General features: G+C 45.7%; 1 long non-coding RNA gene across 1 annotated transcript in view; it reads left to right on the top strand.

The window, feature by feature from the left end:
- LOC107119784 overlaps window positions 1-9,824 on the top strand; it is a 38,959-nt gene extending 29,135 nt beyond the window's left edge. Inside the window, exon 3 of the long non-coding RNA XR_001482808.1 lies at window positions 9,683-9,824. This is a non-coding gene — a long non-coding RNA (uncharacterized LOC107119784). The remainder of the gene's footprint in view (window positions 1-9,682) is intronic.
- The last annotated feature ends 10,934 nt before the right edge of the window (window positions 9,825-20,758 follow it).

Below are 20,758 nucleotides of genomic sequence, written 5' to 3'. Positions count from 1 at the left end.
GGCGGGGCTGCCAGATCCAGAGTGGGACATATCTATCAAGTCCCCGAGAGTCTTTTCTGTGTGCCTAACTGACTGTCTCTGCTTCTCCAGGTCAGCCACCTTGGCCTCAAGGGAGCAAACACGTTCCCTGAGAACCGGGAGCTCCTTGCACTGAGCACACACCCAAGACTTCTGTCCAGTGGGCAGATAGTCATACATGTGACACTCCATGCAAAACACTGGATAGCCCCAACCCCCTGCTGGCATTCTTGCTTCATAATTCTTTTAAAATAAGTAAAGTAAGAAGGGGAACACCAAACCAAACAAAAGAGCCTTCACCTGCTAGTAATGTGGCCGGCATGACTAAACACCAAGGCACACGGGAAACAGATGAATCTCCCTGGGGAGGAAGTTCCAAAATTTTGATGTCCCAACCAAGAAGGCTAGGGTTGCCATGTCTCTTTGATTCACTGACAGAAGGATTGGGGGGGGGACTCTCAGAGAGCTGGAAGTGTAGCCCCCGACATGCTGATGTCACCGGAAGTGATATCGCACACATGCTTACATCACGTCTGGGTGACATAGGCATGTCAGGGGCAATGCTCTGGTTTTGGGGAAAACTCTCTGGTAAAATCAACTTCAAACCTTAGAGTTTTGCCCAAAAACCAGAGCATCACCCCCCTGACGTCACCAATGTGCCTAAGTCACTTCCAGGTGATGTAGGCACATCGCTCAATGTACACTTTGGGGGGGGGGAATTCCCTCCTTCCGGCCAGCAGGGAGGAGCCCACTGCCAGCTAGGGACTGGCAACCCCAAAGAAGGCTTGGATTGCCGCCTGTTTAGCATCAGATGGTGGGACACTTGAAGTAGGGCCTCCAAAAATGACCACAATGGATTGGTGGGTTTGTATGGGAGTAGGCAGTCCTTGAGGTATGTTGGCCTGAAGCAGTACAGGGCTTTAAAAGTCAGTAACAGCATCTTGAATTGGGCCTGGAAGCAAACTGGGAGTCAGTGTAGATGGGTGAAGGCTGGAGTGATACGGCCCCTATAGCCCACTCTAGTCATCATTCTCGTTGCTGCATTCTGTACCAACTGTAGCTTGGAGGCAGTCTTTTTTTTTTTTAAATTAAACTCTCCTAAAAAGGAGAGAATTTTATTGCTTTAAATTTTTCAGAAAAAAAGGGAAGGTATATAGAGGGGTTAAGAAAAGTGGTGAGTGATGAGTAAATTAGTATATTAATCTTTTATTAGTATTAGTACAGTCCATAGCTTCCACCATGAGCGGTCAATCTTCTTGCTTCATTACCTGTCAAAGATAAAAAAAATTAGTTAGATTAGTAAAGTCCTTTTGGGTTAATATTAGTATTGTCCATTGCAGCACTCTCAAAAGTTTATCAGGTGTTGGGGCGTCTGCATTTCTTCTCTCTTAGATTATAGGAGACACCTCCTGCTGCTCCTTTTTCTTCCGGTTCTTTGTCTCCTCCTTCCGGATTGCTGTCCTCGTCGCTACTAAAAACTTTCCACTTAGCGAGTTTTGCTTCCTCCTCTGAGCTGGCGTGTCTCTTCAAAAATTCTTGTGCTTTGAAAATGGAGTCAATCTTCTCTCTTTTGTATTTAAACTTAAATACCAGTCCTTCTGGAATCAACCACCTGTAATTAATTTGACGGGTTTGCAAGAATATGGTCAGTCCTTTATATGCCTTCCGCTTCTGTCGAATTTCAAATGGTACATCTTTTAAAATCCTTATGATTTGCTCTCCAATCTTCAAGGGTGTTGCTGACATCGCTTTCAAAATCTGATCTCTAACACGTTGTTTGGTAAATTTGACAACCACTTCAGCTGGCAGATTATTTTTCTTTGTAAAGTTAGAATAGGATCTGTATATCAGATCCATTTCTTCGCTTAATTTATCCGCTTCACTGGCCATCAGTGGTGCCAACGCTTCCGTTAATATACTTCTGAGATCTTCTATTTCCACTTCTTGAATTCCTTGAAACCGGAGAGTCAAGTTTGATTTTTCCATTTGTAACATCAGTAACTTATTTTCTTGCATTTCTTGCTTCTTTTCCATTTTACTGACCTTCTTCTTGATTTTCTGCGTATCTTCTGTTGATACCAGACATTTCTTTGCAATTTCCTCCATTTTCTTGGTTGTATCTGTTAACTGTGTCTGTTGACTGCTGAGAACACTTTCCATGCTTACTAAAGTTTGGCTGATTTTCTGCATCTGATCCAGCAGAGGGCGAAGCATCTCACTTTCTTGATGATTGAAAGCCGTACCGGAGAGGCGGGAACTAGGACTGGAAGTTGCTGTTAGCTTCTTCGCTTGCTTTTCCTTCTCCTTGCCCCTTTTGCCCCCCGACATCTTGGCTGTTTGTTTACTTTTAAAAAGTCCGTGCCGCACTGCTTGGGAAGCAATCCCTTTTCTTCGCTTTGACAAATTCCCCAAAAGGTAACCTCACTTCTTTAAATTTCACTCCCCCCTTACTCTGCTTACAGTCCCGGTCTAGTCAGTGGGGGGGGTTCCACCCTCCTCCCTCCTTTTTTGCGCTTTTTCGATACGGGGGGAGATGCGCTTATATCTTTTTCCGCGCTTTCGATCGGCAACTCACAGTTTGCAGCCGTTCACTTTCACTTTCAAAGGTTCTTTCGCTTCATCACTCTGCGAAGTCCAGTGGCGTTGCTAGTCCCTATACGGGGCACTGCCACAGCGGGGCCTTTGGGGCATGGGGCAAGCCTCAATTTCCGACCAAACAGGCTGGTAAAGAGGCACTTCCCCGGTGCGCCTCGGTTCGGAGCCTTTAACTAAGGCTCCTTAGGGTCTCCGCTTGTGCGGATCCCCCCCCAACCGCGCATGGGCGAGTCGTCTCCGGGAGCGTCCCGAGAGTACGACCGCCATTCGCGCCGCCAAGACTGGAAGTCTCGCTTCCAGGCAGTATTCAAGGACAGCTCCACATAGAATGCATTTTTTTTGTTCAGTTGCACAGTCAAGTCCGACTCTTCGCGACCCCATGAACCACATCACGCCAGACCCTCCTGTCTTCCGCCATCCTCTGGAGTTTGCTCAATTTTATGTTTGTTGCATCAGTAACACTGTCTAACCATCTCATCCCTTTGTCATCCCCTTCTTCTGTTACTGTCATGCCAGAGATACTGACTTGCAGGATCATCTCAGATAAAGGCCTGTAAGTGTAGTCAGAATCAGTACGTCCTATAATCTAAGTAAATGGGAACCAGCTGGGTTAAGGCAGCAATCCCTAATTAGTCTAGGATGGGGATTGGGGAATCAAGGGATAAAGACACAGTCCTAGAGGCAGAATTATTCATGACGGAGGAATGAAGGAAGACTCATGAACTTGCCTGAATACACACGACTACGCATTCCAAGCAAGCAAGGAGACTGAAGGCGACAGTTTGACGAATGCCAGGAATGCTGCACGTGGCCTTGAGGAAGCCAAGAGCCGCGGCAAGAATCTTCCTGAACTGCTCACCGTGAGGTATAGTCCGGGTGCAGGGCTGCTTAGAAGACCGCAAGTGTCTGCAAGCAAGCAAGCTTTGGCTGAGCAAACCTTAAAGCAAGTAGCCGAGCCAAAACGGAGGTGGAGTTCCAGGGAGAAAGGAACAACAAACCATTTGTTTAGAGTAGCTAGCATAGTTAGGGTTATTTGTCTATTTGTCTATTGTCTATTGTCTATTTTATTTTGTAACCCCCCTATTTGTTTTAACCACTCCAATTAAACCTTTATGTTTTATAAGCTGGGAGTCTGAATGAATCTCTGGGCAGTAGAGACTGTTTATGTGCCCTCCTCGTCTCTCCTAAGCTGAGCCTGATAGCCTGGGGAAACAAAGGGGACTCAGAATATCTGAGCACACTACCTAATTAACGTTGAGTCCCCTGCATAAACTGAGGTCCTAAGTCGGGAGGCCTATATTGCTCAGAAATATAGAGCGCAAGTTTATGATAGTTACCTTCAGTATTCCCCAGCATCAGGGTCGTCTCCACTGAGTGCTCCCTTCTCATTTAGTGGTCAAAGTACTTGAGCTTTACATTACAGTAGTCTAATCTAGATGTTACCAGGCCATGCACCACAATAGCAAGCTCTTTCCTTCCAAGAAAGCACAGTGCCTGGCTCACCAGGCAACACTGGGGAAAGGCACTCTAGCAACTGCTATCACCTGTTTATCCAACAGGAGGCATGGTTCCAACAGCTCCCCCAAGCTTAGGGGAGAGTACAACCCAATGAAGAACAGGAGACATAAGAACATAAGAGACGCCAATGTTGGATCAGGCCAAAGGCCCATCCAGTCCAACACTCTGTGTCACACAGTGGCCAAAAATACCAGGTGCCATCAGGAGGTCCACCAGTGGGGCCAGGACATTAGAAGTCCTCCCACTGTTGGCCCCCCCAAGCACCAAGAAGACAGAGCATCACTTGCCCCAGAGCCCCTATCTATACCTTGTGGCTAATAGCCACTGATGGACCTCTGCTCCATATGCCTAATTCCATTTTGAAGCCGTCAATGCTTGTAGTCGCCACCACTTCCTGTGGCAGTGAATTCCATGTGTTAATCACTCTTTGGGTGAAGAAGTACTTCCTTTTATCCGTTCTAACCCGACTGCTCAGCAATTTCATGGAGTGCCCACGAGTTCTTGTATTGTGAGAAAGGGAGAAAAGTACCTCTTTCTGTACCTGCTCTTTCCCATGCATAATCTTGTAAACCTCAATCATGTCACCCCTCAGTTGTCTTTCTCCAAGCTAAAGAGCCCTAAGCGCTTTAACCTTTCCTCATAGGGAAGGACTTGTCCTTTTATCCCATGATTTTTGAGCTTGCTTAGGAGCCTTTGATGAGGAACTTTATCAAAAGCTTTCTGGAAGTCAAGGTAAATAATATCTATTGGATCCCCCTTGTCCACATGTTTGTTCACCCCCTCAAAGAACACTAACAGGTTAGTGAGACAAGATCTTCCCTTACAGAAACCGTGCTGAGTCTGCCTCAATAGGTTTTGTTCATCTATGTGCCTACTAATTCTTTCCTTAATAATGGTTTCCACCAATTTACCCGGTATCGACGTCAGACTGACTGGCCTGTAATTTCCCGGATCTCCTCTGGAACCCTTTTTAAAGATGGGAGTGACATTAGCTACCTTCCAGTCCTCAGGAATGGAGGCTGATTTTAAGGAGAGATTACATATTTTTGTCAGGAGATCCACAAGTTCACATTTGAGTTCTTTCAGAACTCTCGGATGTATGCCATCTGGGCCTGGTGATTTATCAGTTTTTAAGTTGTCTATCAGTTTTAGGACCTCCTCTCTCGTCACCTCAATCTGACTCAGGTCTTTCAACACCCCTCCTGAAATCAGTGGTTCTGGAGTGGGCAAGCACTTCTCATCTTCCACAGTGAAGAGACAGGCAAAAAATGCATTTAGCTTCTCAGCCATTTCCCTATCATCCTTCAGTACTCCTTTTTCCCCTTGGTCATCCAAGGGCCCCACTGCCTCCCTGGCTGGTTTCCTGCTTCTAATGTATTTGAACAAAGTTTTATTGTTGGTTTTTACGTTTTTTGCTATATGCTCCTCATATTCCCTTTTTGCCTGCCTGACCACAGACTTGCATTTTATTTGCCATAGCCTGTGTTCCGTTTTATCAGCCTCACCGTGACTAGCTTTCCACTGCTTAAAGGAATCCTTTTTACCTTTTACAGCTTCCCTTACTTTGTTTTTGTTAACCATGCAGGCTTTTTCCTATACCTGTTTGTGCCTTTCCTAACCTGCGGAATATTTTTTTTTTTGAGCTTCTGGGATCGTAGTTTTAAATAGTTTCCAAGCTTCCCCAATGGTTTTGACCCTTTCTACTTTTCCTTTCAGTTTCCTCCCCACATGTCCCCTCATATCAGAGAATTTACCCCTTTTAAAGTTAAAAGTGGTTGTGTGAGTCTTTTTGGCCAATTCCCTATTTATACAAATGTTGAACTCAACAACATTATGATCACTGTTCCCAAGCGGTGCAATCACTTTTACATCTCTCACCAGGTCTTGAGTGTTACTTAGGACCAAATCAAGGATCTCCTCTCCCCTGGCAGGACATCCCAGTTCCTGGGTCAACCCCCCACCTACCCAGTAGCACCTCTTTTTCCAGGATTAAGTTTCAGTTTGTTAGCCCTCATCCAACGCAAAACTGCCTCCTGGCACCTGTTCAGTGTCTCTCCAACCTCCCTGGTATCTGCTGGAAGCATGAGATAGAACTGAGTGTTATCTGCATATTGGTGGCAACTCAGCCCAAGTCTCTAGATGAGCTTTCCCTGCAGTTTTACATAGATAGTAAAAAGCACTGGGGAACACTGTAATCCAGAAGTCAAGGGGGAAAGCAGCTCTCCCACAGCACCACACTCTGAAACCAACTTTGGAGGTACGACCAAAGCCACCCTGAACAGTGCCTCCCATTCCCAACCCCAAAAGGTGGTCCAGAGGGATACCATGATCAATGATATCAAAAGCCACTAAGAGGTCCAGGAGGATTAACAGGATCACATTCCCTTTGTCCAGTATCTCAGTGCAGGTCATCCACCAAGACAACAAGGCCATTTCAGTCCCACGACTGGAACTAGACTGTAACAGATCAAAGCAAACTGCTTCATTCAGAAATCCCTGAAATTGTCCAGCCACCATTTGTTTAATATTTATTTATTTATTCGATTTGCTATCCTGCCCTAACCCCTAAGGGTCTCTGGGCAGCTTACAGAGGGTGGTAATCACATTTACAGAATCTAACCAAGGGCCACAGACATACAGGGGTGGTGACTACCCTACCAGGCACCCTTTTTGTGGCAGATCTTCGGTTGTTGTTCTTGTGGGCGGTAGTTGGTGGCGTCCTTCTGGTGCTGGTCTTTGGAGTTCCCTTCTTCCGGCTGTAGTGATTCAATTTCCGGGCCAGGATCACTCGCACTTCCGCGCCAGTTGGTCCGGCCTCCTTCGCTCGCTCTCTCCTTGCCTCGCCAGCCACCATTTTTCTCTGTTGCTGTCGCCACTGCTTCACAGGTACCCATTAGTCTATTCGCCCTTTAACGGGCTTTCGAGTCGCTGGGTGGGCGGGAGCTGGGACATAGGGCCGGGCGCTCACCCCGGCCGCGGTGGGGCTCGAACAGCCGAAGCTGTTCGGCCAGATGTACATGCAGGCATCTCTTACCGCCTGCACCACCACTCTGATACTATAATAATTCTCCCCAACTTCCCTTTTTTCTCTCTTGGCTGAGCAGTCCCCTTTTCTTCTTCTTTGTTTTGCTGTCTGTCCCACTCAGTTATTTAGATGTATATAGATATAAAATGACTTGGCCTAGGGAACTGAGGAACTGAAAAATCCTTCATTTTTATATGTCAGATTATAGCACAAGAAAGGCTGATAGTTATTCAAAACAAACTGCTTTATTTCACTTTTGAGAGGAAATGGTCAGGTAGGTATCTGGTTTGGAGCCTGGCAGGTGAACAGGCAACAGGAATGAAGTAACTTTGTATAATTGTAAACAATACATAACTTGTCACAATAAAGTAGCTCTCTGATTCTATAGACAGGTCTTAAAGACTATGGAGAGAGAGTATAAAAACATAAGAGCCCCGCTGGATCAGACCAATAATCCATCTAGTCCAGCATCCTGTCTCACACAGTGGCCAATGAAAAAAGAAAAAAGAACTGTGACAATTTATCGCTTGGTACTATATTCATAAATCATAATATACAATAACAGAAAATAAGTAATATATATAGTGAATGTAGACAGTGGTCTCCAGAATGGTGTGCCGTTTCGACAATGATCTTCTTCTGAACAAGGATGTGTGCATAAACTCTTTCAACAATTCATTTCTCTTGGTGACGTATTGAAAATATACTGTTGATTAACTTCATCATAAAGCTATGCTTACAGGTATAAGCATAGCTTTATGATGAAGTGAATCAACAGTATATACATTCACTATATATATTACTTATTTTCTGTTATTGTATATTATGATTTATGAATATAGTACCAAGCGCTAAATTGTCACAGTTCTTTTTTCATTGGTCTTATTACTGTGCCCATTCTTGTAACTATTCACACAGTGGCCAACCATTTTCTCTGGATGGCCAATAACAGGGCACAGAGGCCAAGGCCTTCCCCAGTGTTGCCTCCTGGCTCTGGAATTCAGTGGATTAATGCCTCTGAATGTGACAGTTCCCCTCAGTCACCATGGCTAGTAGTCATTGATAGACTTATCCTCCATGAATCTATCTAATCTCCTTTTAAAGCTGTTTATTTCTGTGGCCATCACTATGTCCTCTGGCAGCCAATCCTACCTTTTAATCATTCTCTGTGTAAAGTAGTATTTCCTTTTGTCTGCCTTGAACCTACTGTCCATCAGTTTCATTGGATGCCCTCGAGTTCTAGTATTTGGTAGAGGGAGAAAAAGTTATCTTTGTCAACTCTCTCCACCTCATGCATAATCTTATAACCTTCTGTGATGTCCCCCCTCCCCCAGTCATCTCTTGTCTTCTTAAATAAACAGGCATAAACCTCTTTGTTTTGAAATTATTTAACTCTGTGTAGGCAGGAACATACACACAAGTTCCAGTTTTCCTTCTTAAACACCTGATAGGGAGCACCCCCTTTTACAAAGAGCTATTTTCTCAGGGCAGGACTACTGGTCCCAATTCCCTGATTCAGGATCCTCTCTCAGTCCTTGACTCTACTTAACTGAACTTAATGGTTCTGACTGTCACTCTCAACCGCCATTCAACTGTAGAATTCCATTCGAATCCCCTGTCACACAAGGTTCTCAGACTGGGTTAACACATTAACCACTGTTCATTACAGGTACGGTACATTTGAGACTGAACAGTAGTTATTCAGCTCTCCTGGGTCCAGATGCAATGTTCCCGCTAATTCCCCCCCCCCAGTGGAGCAGTTCATATCATGAGCAGAATATAACTGCAGTATTCTTAAAATGAGCAATGGGCAGTGCAAGACCCCACACAGCTCCAAATTGCTGCTGAGCAGGGCTTCCTGTGTTAATGAACGGCCGCTCACACACACAACTTAGAGAGAACACTGGGTTTTTTTAGGAGTTTACGCACCACTGCCTGCTTCAAGACCGGGCTGACCACCCCTTCCATTTACTGTCTCCCACCCCTAGTTGGGAGATTTAAGCAACTGGGAGTGGCAAGGGTTGTTGTACAAAAGCAGGTGATATGTCTCAGTCTTCAAGGAATCCTGTTCACATCCTCAGACTGGACAAGCCAAGAGATACCCCACACAACAGGACAAGCTGAATAATCACTGACTATTCAACATCTATTATTGAACTTGTTGGCATTTTTTTTGTGGATAGCTAGCAAATTAATGTTCAGTATATCAGAGGCTCTTTCAGAGAAAATACAGTCTTGATTTCCAAAAACACTTTCTTAAAATTAAATCTCTGTGAACTCGTTTGCAGATTTCAGTGCAGTTAAATTTGATTGCTTGGTTTTATGCTGTTTTTTAAAAAAGATGTACAGGTTTTTACGACACTAACTTTGTTGTGACTGCTGCTGACCTTTCTCTTCAGTATGGGCATTCACTCTTCAAGAAAAGACAATTAAAATGTGTGACATATTAGACTACAAGACATCTTGCCCTGGGAAACTCATATCCTTCCCCCCCCCCTCTCTTTCCTCATTGGTGTTTTACTGCAGATTTGGCAGATTGCAAACTGATGACCTTCCCCATTGCCCTTTACAAAGTCATGAGGCATGTCACTGAAGGGATACATCTCATCACTCTGGCCAATAATGAACTGAAGTCTGTGACGAGTAAATTCATCACCACCTTTAACCAGCTTAGAGGTAGGTTTTGCCTTCTCTGAATACAGTGGCGGAAGCGAGGAGATGGGACAGCTCAGATTCCTTTCACCTCTTCAGAGAAATAAGGATTTGATCATGTCTCATGGTTCAGTCTTCTTTTAACCTCTTCACCTCGTTTGAGGCTGTGCACATATATCAGACTACATGCCCATAGTAAATGGCCGTTACCAAAACAAAGTTGACTTAAAAACCCTGAGAAATCATTATCAAACAATAAAAACCTCATTTTTTTTCCAAACACTGTTACACACTTGGTGAAGCAGATAAGTTTTAAGTGCGGTCTAAATCTAAGCAATGCATACATGAAGCTGCTTTATACTGAACTAGACCATTGGGCCATCATGTCAGTATTGTGCACTCAGACTGGCAGTGGCTCCCCAGGTCTTTTCACATCACTAAATGCCACACCCTTTTAATTGGAGGTGTCAGGGGTTGAACTGGGGACTTTCTGCATGCCAAGCAGATGCTCTACCATGAGCCTCAGCCATGCACACATTTCTGATTTGGGGGTTTAGCTATCTTGTAGTGCTGCTGACTTGGTTGTAGTCTTAGACCTGAGAGGGAATTTGTGTTGCCTTTTGCGGTGGCTCAAGTGGTTAAGACGCTGAACTGCAGGCTGTGGAAGGTCAGTAGTTCAGCAGTTCGAGACCCGAGTGTGCCGCATGACGGAGTGAGCTCCCGTCTCTAGTTCCAGCTCCTGCCAACCTAGCAGTTCGAAAGCAAGAAATTGCAAGTAGATAAATAGGTACCACTTCGGTGGGAAGGTAACAGTGTTCTGTGTGCCTTGGTGTTTAGTCATGCTGGCCACATGACCATTGAAACGTCTTCGGACAGCGCTGGCTCTTCGGCTTTGAAACGGAGATGAGCACCACAACCCTAGAGTCGGATTTGACTGGCTTTCGAGCAAGGGAACCTTTACCTTTTGTCTCATACATTATTCTGCAATACAGGGAGTTTTTCTCTTCAAAAGAACCTGACATCCCACTGCATTCAGTCCTGTTTCACTTAAGTTTCTTTATCCAGGTAAATGTCCACAAATGCCTCAAAGGCTGCATTTAAGGTAAAAATGCTTCATATAGTGACACTGAACATGCTTCTGTTAGCAATAACTCAAGAGGGAAAAAAAAGAGTATTGACTTACAGAGTTTCAGTCCACTCCTGACTTGGGAAAGTAATGTTGGAATGGAATTAATAGAGCAGAGAGGTAGAATGAATATTGTATCCCCAGCCAACATGCAGAGTTAATTTCCTCCTGAACTTTGAAGTTCCAAGGACTGACATTAATTTTGTAGTCTGATCAGGTGTTAATAAGAGGTGATAGAAATGGGGATGGTTCTAAGAATAAAGGGAATATTGAAGCATTAATATAGAAATCTCATTCCTGGTCAGTGGATGACAATCAAACTGTCAGTTCTAAATAAAAGAAACATTAGCGAAAAATGATGCATATAGATAGTGGAAGTAATGCAACTGCAGCTGCTGATGCAGTTAACAGGTGAGCAGCAAATCCCCCCCCCCCCCGCACACCAGCTGGTTACTGGATCCAAGCAGCCAAAGGGGTGTGTGTGTGATTGAAAAGCTGACCTATTTGGAGGTTTGAAATCAGTGGAGAGAGAAGAACTGATTATAGCCAGAAATGTATAAAAGTTGTCATGAGAAAGTCTGAAGTTGTGTTGGAGGCGGGAGAAACTTGTTTCTGACAGCTAGAGCTGGCTAAATGATCAAAAGCTTCAGGAGTCTGTAATTTTGAGAGGAGAGCAGCCCTGCAGGATGTAGTGCTCAGTCATTTTGCTATCGGCCGTTTTACTGCTCACAATTGGCCCTCCCTGGCTGCTCCACCCCCCAAGGATTCTGGGTACATTTTTACCACTACAAAGGTTCCTTGTTTTTTCCATCTTTCCCTCAAGTGCAGCTGAGCCTGGTGGACTAGCTGCTGATAGGGACAGTTCAGGGAGGGAGGGAGGGAGGCAAAGGGCAATCTGTCCCAGGCCAACTCACAGTGAAGGCCCACACTGTCTAAAATCTAAACCTGGGTAGTATAAGTAAAATCTAAACCTGGGTAGTATAAGGTAAAGGTAAAATCTAAACCTGGGTAGTCCCAGCTGACAGATCGGAACTTGAAATCAGGGTGATGTTTTGTGGGCAGAAGGATTTCTGCTTATGGAGTGTGGCTGTCTTACCTCTCCATGCCCACTGCAGCCCCAAATTCCTCCCAAATGCTGTTCCCGGGGGGTCCCCTATGTCCCACGAGCAGCATTTCAGGAGGGACTTTGGGCTGGAGCAGGAGGGGAGAAATGGGGAAATGGGGCTCACAGGAGGAAATCCTTCTGCCCATGGAAATGCTCCACTGGATCCAAGTCAAACATAGGGTGATTTCTGATTAATGAACAGGAGTCTAGAGGTCACCTCAGGGCCTAACCAGAAGTTATATTTTCCCCTGGGTCCTTCCCTGGATCAGTCAATCCAAGCTGTATTACACGTTCTTTGCAGGGTGTTGAGGGAGAGGGGACCTTAGCTTCACATTGTTTTCCTAACCTGATACAGACCTGGACGACCACCACTTTCCTGGTCAGGGTGCCAATGGGGTACACTTAGTAGTCCCAATATGGCCAATAGTGCCCCATCCCCATGTTGGAAAGATGGCACAGGGTTGAGAAACGGTAGGGAAGATGGCTGTAGGGAAGATTCAGAGGAGGCTGAATCCCCCTGTTCTTGTGCACCATGGTTCAATCCTCATCGGTTCTGTGCATGCCCGGGATTAAATTCACAGAACAGAATTCGCAGTACATGTTTTGATCACGAGGGCACAGGGAAAATGTATAGTGAGGCCCTTAAACTAATTGGCTGTGGAGGCTATGGAACAAGTACCAGGGCTTCAGCCTGAAGTCTCCAATTACACTTCCGGGCATTGAAAACTCTCAGGAATAGAAAATTGTTTTCATAGTTTTGGAGTCAGAATAGGGATGCTGTTGGAAGAATGTGGGCTTTTTTGAACCGAATTTTAGGCTTGTTATTTTCAAGGAGCCAGTTTTTGAAGAGGAGCCAATTTTTTATGGCTTTGTGACACTGAAAACCCTTATCTTGTCTTTGTCCTTAGGTAACTTACTGTCCCTTTAAGTTTTGTGCTTGAGAGAACTAGCTGAGAGATATTGCAGAAGAAAAATAACTACCTTGCCATTCAGTAGATGTGTGTGTGTGTGTGTGGGGGGGGGTTACTTATCAGGCCAGTAGTGAATATTGCAGTCTGCTTACTAAAGCATTGACAATTCAGTTACTGGAGAAAGCTGAGTACAGTTAATCTGCGATGAAGCTACCTTAAACTAGTCTGTCTGTCAGCTCTTGTCTACACAGCGATTTTCCATTACTTATGCACCCCCGCGAGTGGGAGGTTGAGAGAACTGAACAAGGTAATGATGTGCTTAAATTTATACATGAGGCAGAGAGTGGAAGAGAGTAATGGCAGGGGATGCTTATTTGGAGGCCGTGGACTTTTCTGAATCACGGCACTTCTTGATTGTTTAGTTGCTTCCTTGAGTTTCAGCTGGCACTCAGAGTACAGGCTGACTGAACAAACTCTGAAGTAGACAGGGCTTCTCCTGAATAAGGGCCCTCTTTGACAGTGTTGGATGTCTGACAGGTCTGACAGAAAAGGCAAGTGAAGCCTCCAGCTTTGATGTTCTTCATAATACAGGCCATTGAGTTCAAAGCAGATGCTCTGTGACTTATCAGTTTAGGTACCTCATAACTGACTACAGCCAGCAGCAAGACCCTTGAAAAAAATAAATCCCTAGTTTCCTTCTCTGGATTTCTGGTGAGAAGGAATTAAGTCCCCATTGCTAGGCAAAATTGTTTCAGTGAATAACTGTTCCAGTCACCACTGTTGGCTAATGGTGCCTGACTTTACCATCCCATTAGCCTGTGTTATTTTTTTCCCCTGAGTGGCCAACATTAAATAGTGTTCTCTTTTGAGGGGGAAAAGTCCCTTTTGATTCTTTTCTTTTAAAAAAATGCAGCAGAACCCACTGTGGGTGGTTATTAGGGGCTTCAGTACTGAGTGTGTTTGAGGTCTAGGAGTACAAGTTGTTATTCCTTTTGATACATAGTGTTTTTCTCTGAAATAAAAATGAAGGTTGTTTTTTTTTAAAGGAACGGTTTAGAAGAAAAGGATTAACTAGAGGCAGTTAAAGAGAGGTTAAGGTAGCGCCCCGTGAACACTCATTATTTCCCCAAGATTATCCTAATGACCCACCTTTTCAGGAGTATTCTTTTGCTGTCTCAAGCTCTCCATTAATATCTGTACAGCATTTGGTGCTTTTGTAGAGAGAGAAATAATCAGCCTTATTGCAACGGAAGGGATTTTAATCAAGGAACATTAAGTCTCCCCCTCCCCTTGCTGTTCTGAGCATTCTTGTTGTGTTCTCTCTGAAGGCTAGGACTAGAGCTAGTATTTGGAGTCCAGGCAGACCGAGCCCGAGAGGATGGGCCCAGAAGTCTGTGCCAGGCAGAGATCTTGGGTGGGGGATTCTTGGAGTCTATATAATGTGCCTGTAGCATTCTCCTTTTCTCCTCCACTAAGCAATTGTGCACTAAATGAAAATGAAATGATGTTCCTGTAGCACAAAAAGAAATAGCTTCAAACGACTCGTCTCATAGTTTCTCTGCAGAGTAGATTTAAGGTTGCCAGCCTTCAGGTGATGGCTAGAGATCTCCCGCTATTACAATTGATCTACAGACAACAGAGATCAGCTCAACTGGAGAAAATGGCCACCAGAAGGTGGACTCTATGGCATTATCCACCTCCAAAATCTCCAGGTAGTTCTTAACCTAAGTAGATCGGTACCTGGGGCCTTGGGGAGATCTGGACTAGGGACCTGTGTGAACAGGGACAGTTGCAGGTTTTGGTAGGCTCTGGGCAGAGAGTGTCCAAGGTCCCCTTTCTCTCCACCATCAGGTCTCCTGCTTATGCCGTCCTTCCCTCACACCTGTACGCCCTCCCCCTAGCTTGCAAACCCTTCCATTGGCTATGCCCACAGCTACCTGACAACCTGCAGCCCTTCCCCTGGTGGTAATGGCAGTGTGGGTAGCTGGGAGCATGGGTTGATAGCAAGAGAGTGGTCAGGGGCAGGGATTGAGAGCATTGGGCCTGTCACAACATCGAGGTGCCCCAACGATGTCAACTGGCCAAGATTTTATTTTAAAAAATAAGAATTAATTATGCCCAATTGAAATAATATCTTTTTGGTAGCGTAAATTTAGCACTGGAATAAATGAATTTGAGTTCTGGACTAGGAACTCACTCCAATGTTTAAAAACAGAATTTAGAAATTTATTTACATAAAAACATACAAGTAGGGGAAAAGAGTGTACAAAGGGACAAAGACAAAACAATAAACCTAACTAGCCAGTCTCTAGACCAAGGATGGCTAACCTTGCTTAACATAACAGCCACATACAATAAATGTCAGATGTTTGAGAGCCACAAGACATGAACCAATATTACACACACATTTTTATTGAAAAATATGCTAATTTGCTTTTTATTAATTTAGACTGTGTGAAAGAGCCACATGCGGCTCCTGAGCTGCAGTTTGGCCACCACAGCTCTAGACACTGACCCTGAGCGCTTTACAGCTCCAAAGCAGACGTCTTGAGTAGCAGTCTTCTCAGCAGCAATAATGCAAGAGTGGAAGTTCTGAAGAGTGCAAAGGCCCTTCTTCCAGCTTCACATGCTCTTCCTGATGTGTTCTTATAAGAACATAAGAACATAAGAGATGCCAATGTTGGATCAGGCCAAAGGCCCATCCAGTCCAACACTCTGTATCACACAGTGGCCAGAAATACCAGTGCCATCAGGAGGTCCACCAGTGGGGCCAGGACATTAGAAGCCCTCCCACTGTTGACCCCCCCCCCAAGCACCAAGATGACAGAGCATCACTTGCCCCAGAGCCCCTATCTATACCTTGTGTATGGAATGGAATGTTCTGGCTTCCTTACCTTTGCCCTATATGCTAGCCCAGCTGAGTTAATTGAGTAACCAATCAGGATGATCAATCAATTAATCTAGCTGATCTGAGATAAGATCTAGATCCTCAGCTGAAACCTGGGGCCTGGACAGCTGCCAGCCCTGTGTGTGGATGGACTCCCCCCCCCCCCAGCGAATCTCAAGAAACTTTGCAACAATATAAAGAGGCTGAAATAAACAAAGACTAAGCAGAACAAGAGAAAGCATGTGCAAGGGACAAGGGATTGTTTGTTTATTTCCCCAAGTTCCTTTTTTCCCTCCCTTAAGAACAACCTTCATTAATGAGGGGGAGGGGAGGAAAGGGGGGAGTGGGAGACAGAAGAAAGAAGAGGGGTTTACATGGTTATTATCAGTCTATCAGGCTTTATTGTGTTAGCCAAAAAAGCCATCACAACAATACAAAGTAAAATACAAATCATCATACAGTCCAGTGACAAGTGACCCAGAGTGGAGGAGTTGTGGGTCAGACATGCTACGATCAGCATGCTCCTTCATCTTTTTATTCCTTATGATTGTGGCAGCAAATCTTGCCATTTGGAAAGTATTGAATTTGTCCCTATCTGCCAGTAGGATGACTAGTTTATCACATTCAGTCTCATATCTTAGACATTGGAATGTGACATGGGGCAAATCCTCAATAAACTGTTGATCACAGGAACTGAGTCTTTTCCTATATGGGATCCCAGTGAAATGGCCTTCCAAGACTGAGTGGTAAAATATCTAAGCATGCCTTAGTAGAGGCCTTCCTGTACTTGCAATTCCGTAAATTGGTAAAGTATGCTGGAAGGGTCAGGGAAGAGGGAGAAAGCTGTCTATAAGTATAGATGTTCTCAGGGTACCTACTAGACCAGGGGTGGCCAAACTGTGGCTCGGGAGCCACATGCAGCTCTTTTACACATATTGTGCGGCTCCTGGCAGGGTGGCTGGGAAAGCGAAGGAGAGGCATGCCTCTCTGAGTGGTCTTCCCTTCCCCAGCTAGTGTTCCCCTCCCTGGGTAGGCTAGAGGTGGGGGGCAGCAGAGAAAGAAAGCAACTTAAAATTTAAATTTGGTCTCAAAGCAGCCCCCCCCCCCTTGTTGGCCAGCTTGGAGAAGGCTCTTTAAATCCCTTCTTGAAGCCAAGTGTGGGGGGCTTGGAGGACATATTTAAAGTTGTTTTCTCCCCTCCCTCCCCATCTGAAGTTGAATGTGTTCTCCAAGTCCCGCCACACCAGCAGACTGGCTTGGCTCTGAGAAGGCATTTATCTCTTTAAATTAATATGCAAGTTTGCATTTTTTTTCAATTAAAACAAGTGTGTTCATGTCTTGTGGCCAATGTTCCCTCTAAGCTGTGGAGTCTTGTGAGCAAAAATTCTGCTTGTTGTGAGCAGGCTTATGGCTGCTGCAAAAATCAGTTTGCTTTGGAACCATCCTTCCTGAGCTAAGACCAAAATCTGTGAGCCGGAGACTAAAAAAATGTGAGCTAGCTCACACTAACTCAGCTTAGAGGGAACATTGCTTGTGGCTCTTAAACATCTGACATTTATTCTATGTGGCTCTTACCTTAAGCAAGTTTAGCCACCCCTGTACTAGACCGACATCAGTTTGAGCACTCAATCTTTTCTAACAATCTTTGTTTTCTGAGTAGTTTGGCTGCACAGAATCCACGGGTCCTCAAGTCGTCTTCTGAGAAGCCAAGGCTAGCCACTAATCTCAATACAAAACTGCACCGTGAGTTACTCATCATCTCTTCATACACCAAAGTCAAAAGGTCAGACATGGGTATTATAGAGTTAGTAGCTTATCAGTGTAGTCGTAAGTGGAGTTACACCCTTATAAGTCCATTGCAGTCAATAGGCTTAGGAGGGTGTTGCTTTGCTTTGGGATTGCACTGAATACGGGGGAAATAATGCGTGGAGTGGGGAAAGCAGGGGATCAGGCAAGGGCAGGAAGGGGAAAAGAATATAGATGGAGGAGTGGGATGGGGTGAAAAGGAGTAGGGAAGAAAAGGAAGAATTAATGGATGAGCTTATTTTTTAAAAGACATGGTGTTTACCTAAAAAGGTTTCACTGAATATAAGGATGCGGTCACACAGTTGTTTTGATTGGGTTTCAGTGCTGTTCCCTCCCAGGCCTTTAGACCTCCCTTTTGGCTGAATAACAGCCGTGAGGACCAGGCAGAGTGAACAATGAAAATAGTTTATTTTATAGGAGGTCAAACAAACAAGGTGCAGAATAATAACAGTAAGTGGGTGAAAAAAAAAGAAATCAAATGCCCTAACACGTCTAAATATATACTGTCCCTAGCTCACTATCTCAAGTGGCCTTAGACTACTCACCCTTCCCTCAGGATGAGGGTCTCTTCCCCACAGCAGCCTCAGTCCCTTCTGGCTCTGTTCCCTGGGAAGAACAGCTTTCCCTGTTGTACCAGTTCTTTTATTCCCCAGCCCTCTTCTTCCCTATTGGTCAAAATCAACACCAAAACTTCCCAAGGCCTTCTGGGATTTGTAGGCCCAGCCTTCTCCCTCTGCTAGCCAGGCTCCCTGGGCCTAGTAGGCCCAGCCTCCTCCCTCTGCTAGCCAGGCTCCCTGGGCCTAGTAGGCCTCTGGTGGCACAGCCCAGATCATGACACCAGCTACTAGGAGAGGGGAGCACTGGCTACAGAGGTGTGTGGTATAGCCTCACTAATAGGGCTGCCAGACCCCCCGATGGAGGAAGGGTTCCCCTGCCACCAGGCTTTGCCCCCCAGCTGCTGATCAGCTGGCCAGTGGGGGGATTACCAGGAGAAAGAAGAAGGCCCAGCCCACGTTGCTGGTGTTGCGCAGCAAGTGACATCATCACACCAGCACTGTCTGGGCAATGCTGTGGTATTTGGGCAAAAACTCTATGGTGGAAGCTGTTTTTATCAAAGAGATTTTCCCCAAATGCCAGAGCATCACCTGGATGTCACTGGCATGACATCATGAGCTCCCGTCTCTGGCCCCAGCTCCTGCCAACCTAGCAGTTTGAAAGCAAAAAATTGTAAGTAGATAAATAGGTATCACTTTGGTGGGAAGATAACAGTGTTCTGTGTACCTTGACGATCTTCGACGTGGTCTCTGTGCTTCACACCCATGGGATCTAGTGTGCAAGTGCTGGATCGATCGGCATTGTAGCAAGCTCTTAACGGATTTTCGCACCCAGACCTCGGGCATGCGCAGGAACCCCACCGCGCATGCCCAGAGGGGTGGGCGCGGACATCCCGCCAGTTCCTTTCTTACCGCCTCGTTGGAAAGACCTTTTCTTCGTCGGTCCGATCGGTTCTCTTTTTTGGCTATTTGCCTCACGGCTCTTCGGATTTTTCCTCAGCTTTCTTCTTTTTTCTTAGCCTTTCTTCGTTTGTTCTTCAAAAACTCAAAACAAAAAATTGTTTTCGTTGAGGGGGAAGTTGCCGGTTTACCTCAGTTTGGCCTTCGGGCTCCTCCCCCCCAAAATCCTTCTTTCTTCTCCGTTTTTTATTTTTTATGGAGAAGAAGTGGGGCTTTTTCAACCGTTGCAAGGGTTGCGGCAGTAAACTTGCTCCACCTGACCGCCACACCCTCTGTATTTTTTGTTTGGGAGAATCTCACCGACCTGAGTCTTGTCAGGACTGTGCTAGGTTTTCGAACCAGACAAGGAAAAATCGAGCTGCATGCCTTAAAGTGGCACTACTTGAATCAGCGTTACATCCTCCCTCAGTGATGGAGTCCAAGAGACCATCGACGTCGATGGCTCCAGCATCGAGACCCTCCTCTGACATCGGTCAACCGAGGTTGAAGCCACCGGCATCGAAGGCGCAATCCTCCGCTTCCACTCCGGTGAGGAAGAAACCCAAGTCAAGTAAGGAGCACAAGTCCGCAAAAAAGGGCCCCTCTAAGTCCCTAAAAGCGGCAAAGAAGGGGAAGGTAGCGGTGTCTGCACTGGGTGATGCCCCTAAAGTGCCTCCCACTCCAACGGCAGTATCGGCATCGGAGGCCCATGCCGCTCCACTGATACCAACCATTCAGCTCCTGGACTCTCCTATACAACAACTAGAGCATCCTTACTCCAATATCGAGACGGTGGAGCTCCTTAGTCATCCGATGGATGCAGAGCCTTCTCCCTCTCCTTCCCCGTCGTCGACATCAACGATGTCAGAGGCTCCCGACATCGATTCACATCGGAATCGACATGCCTCTAGCAGCACGCAGCGTCACCCTCCACGTCTGCTTCTTGAACCTGTCGATATCAATGACCCAGTTTATAGAGACCGCTCTCAAAGGCAGGCTAATGCTTTGTCTCAGAGACGTAACCGATCCAGAAGTCGATCCCCCCGAGTCTTTCTACCCCCCCCACCACCTCTGTCTTGAGATCAACCCCAACTGAGGTATCTCTATGGGGGTTATCCACCATCCATGCCGTGGTTAACTCCGGCAGGCTATTCTGACTGGGATCGTTACTCGACCTACTCTGCCCACAGATCAAGGTTGCTCTACAAATCTAGACCTTCAGCATCTTTGTCTCGTCCTCCGGCCGAGGATCCTTCCCACCATAATCCAGAACTCAGTCGTCCTCCCAACCCCCAAGTCGTACCACCAAAGAATTTAACCAGTCAAACAGAAGTCACTCCAGTCCAAATGCCAGATCAAGACTCCTCTGATTCTGCAGAAGAGGATTCTGATATGGAGGCCTCAGAGGCTCACACCTCCCCTGACCACAAGTCTCCTAACCAAGCTGTCGCAGATGATCTACCTATATCTCCATCTGACAATCTCACTTCCTATGCAGACCTTGTCAAAAGAATGGCCCATTCTCTAGGCCTCTCAGTCGTTCAACAACAACCACAGGTTACAGATGCCGTCTTCGATATCATGCAACTGGATACCTCCACTACCATAGGACTGCCCAGTAC

This window comes from Gekko japonicus, unplaced genomic scaffold (assembly GCF_001447785.1).
Source record: "Gekko japonicus isolate JY-2015 unplaced genomic scaffold, Gekko_japonicus_V1.1 scaffold1094, whole genome shotgun sequence".
Classification (NCBI taxonomy): Eukaryota; Metazoa; Chordata; class Lepidosauria; order Squamata; family Gekkonidae; genus Gekko; species Gekko japonicus.
The sequence above is the reverse complement of the archived record's forward strand: the minus strand, read 5'-3'. Positions and strand labels throughout refer to the sequence as shown.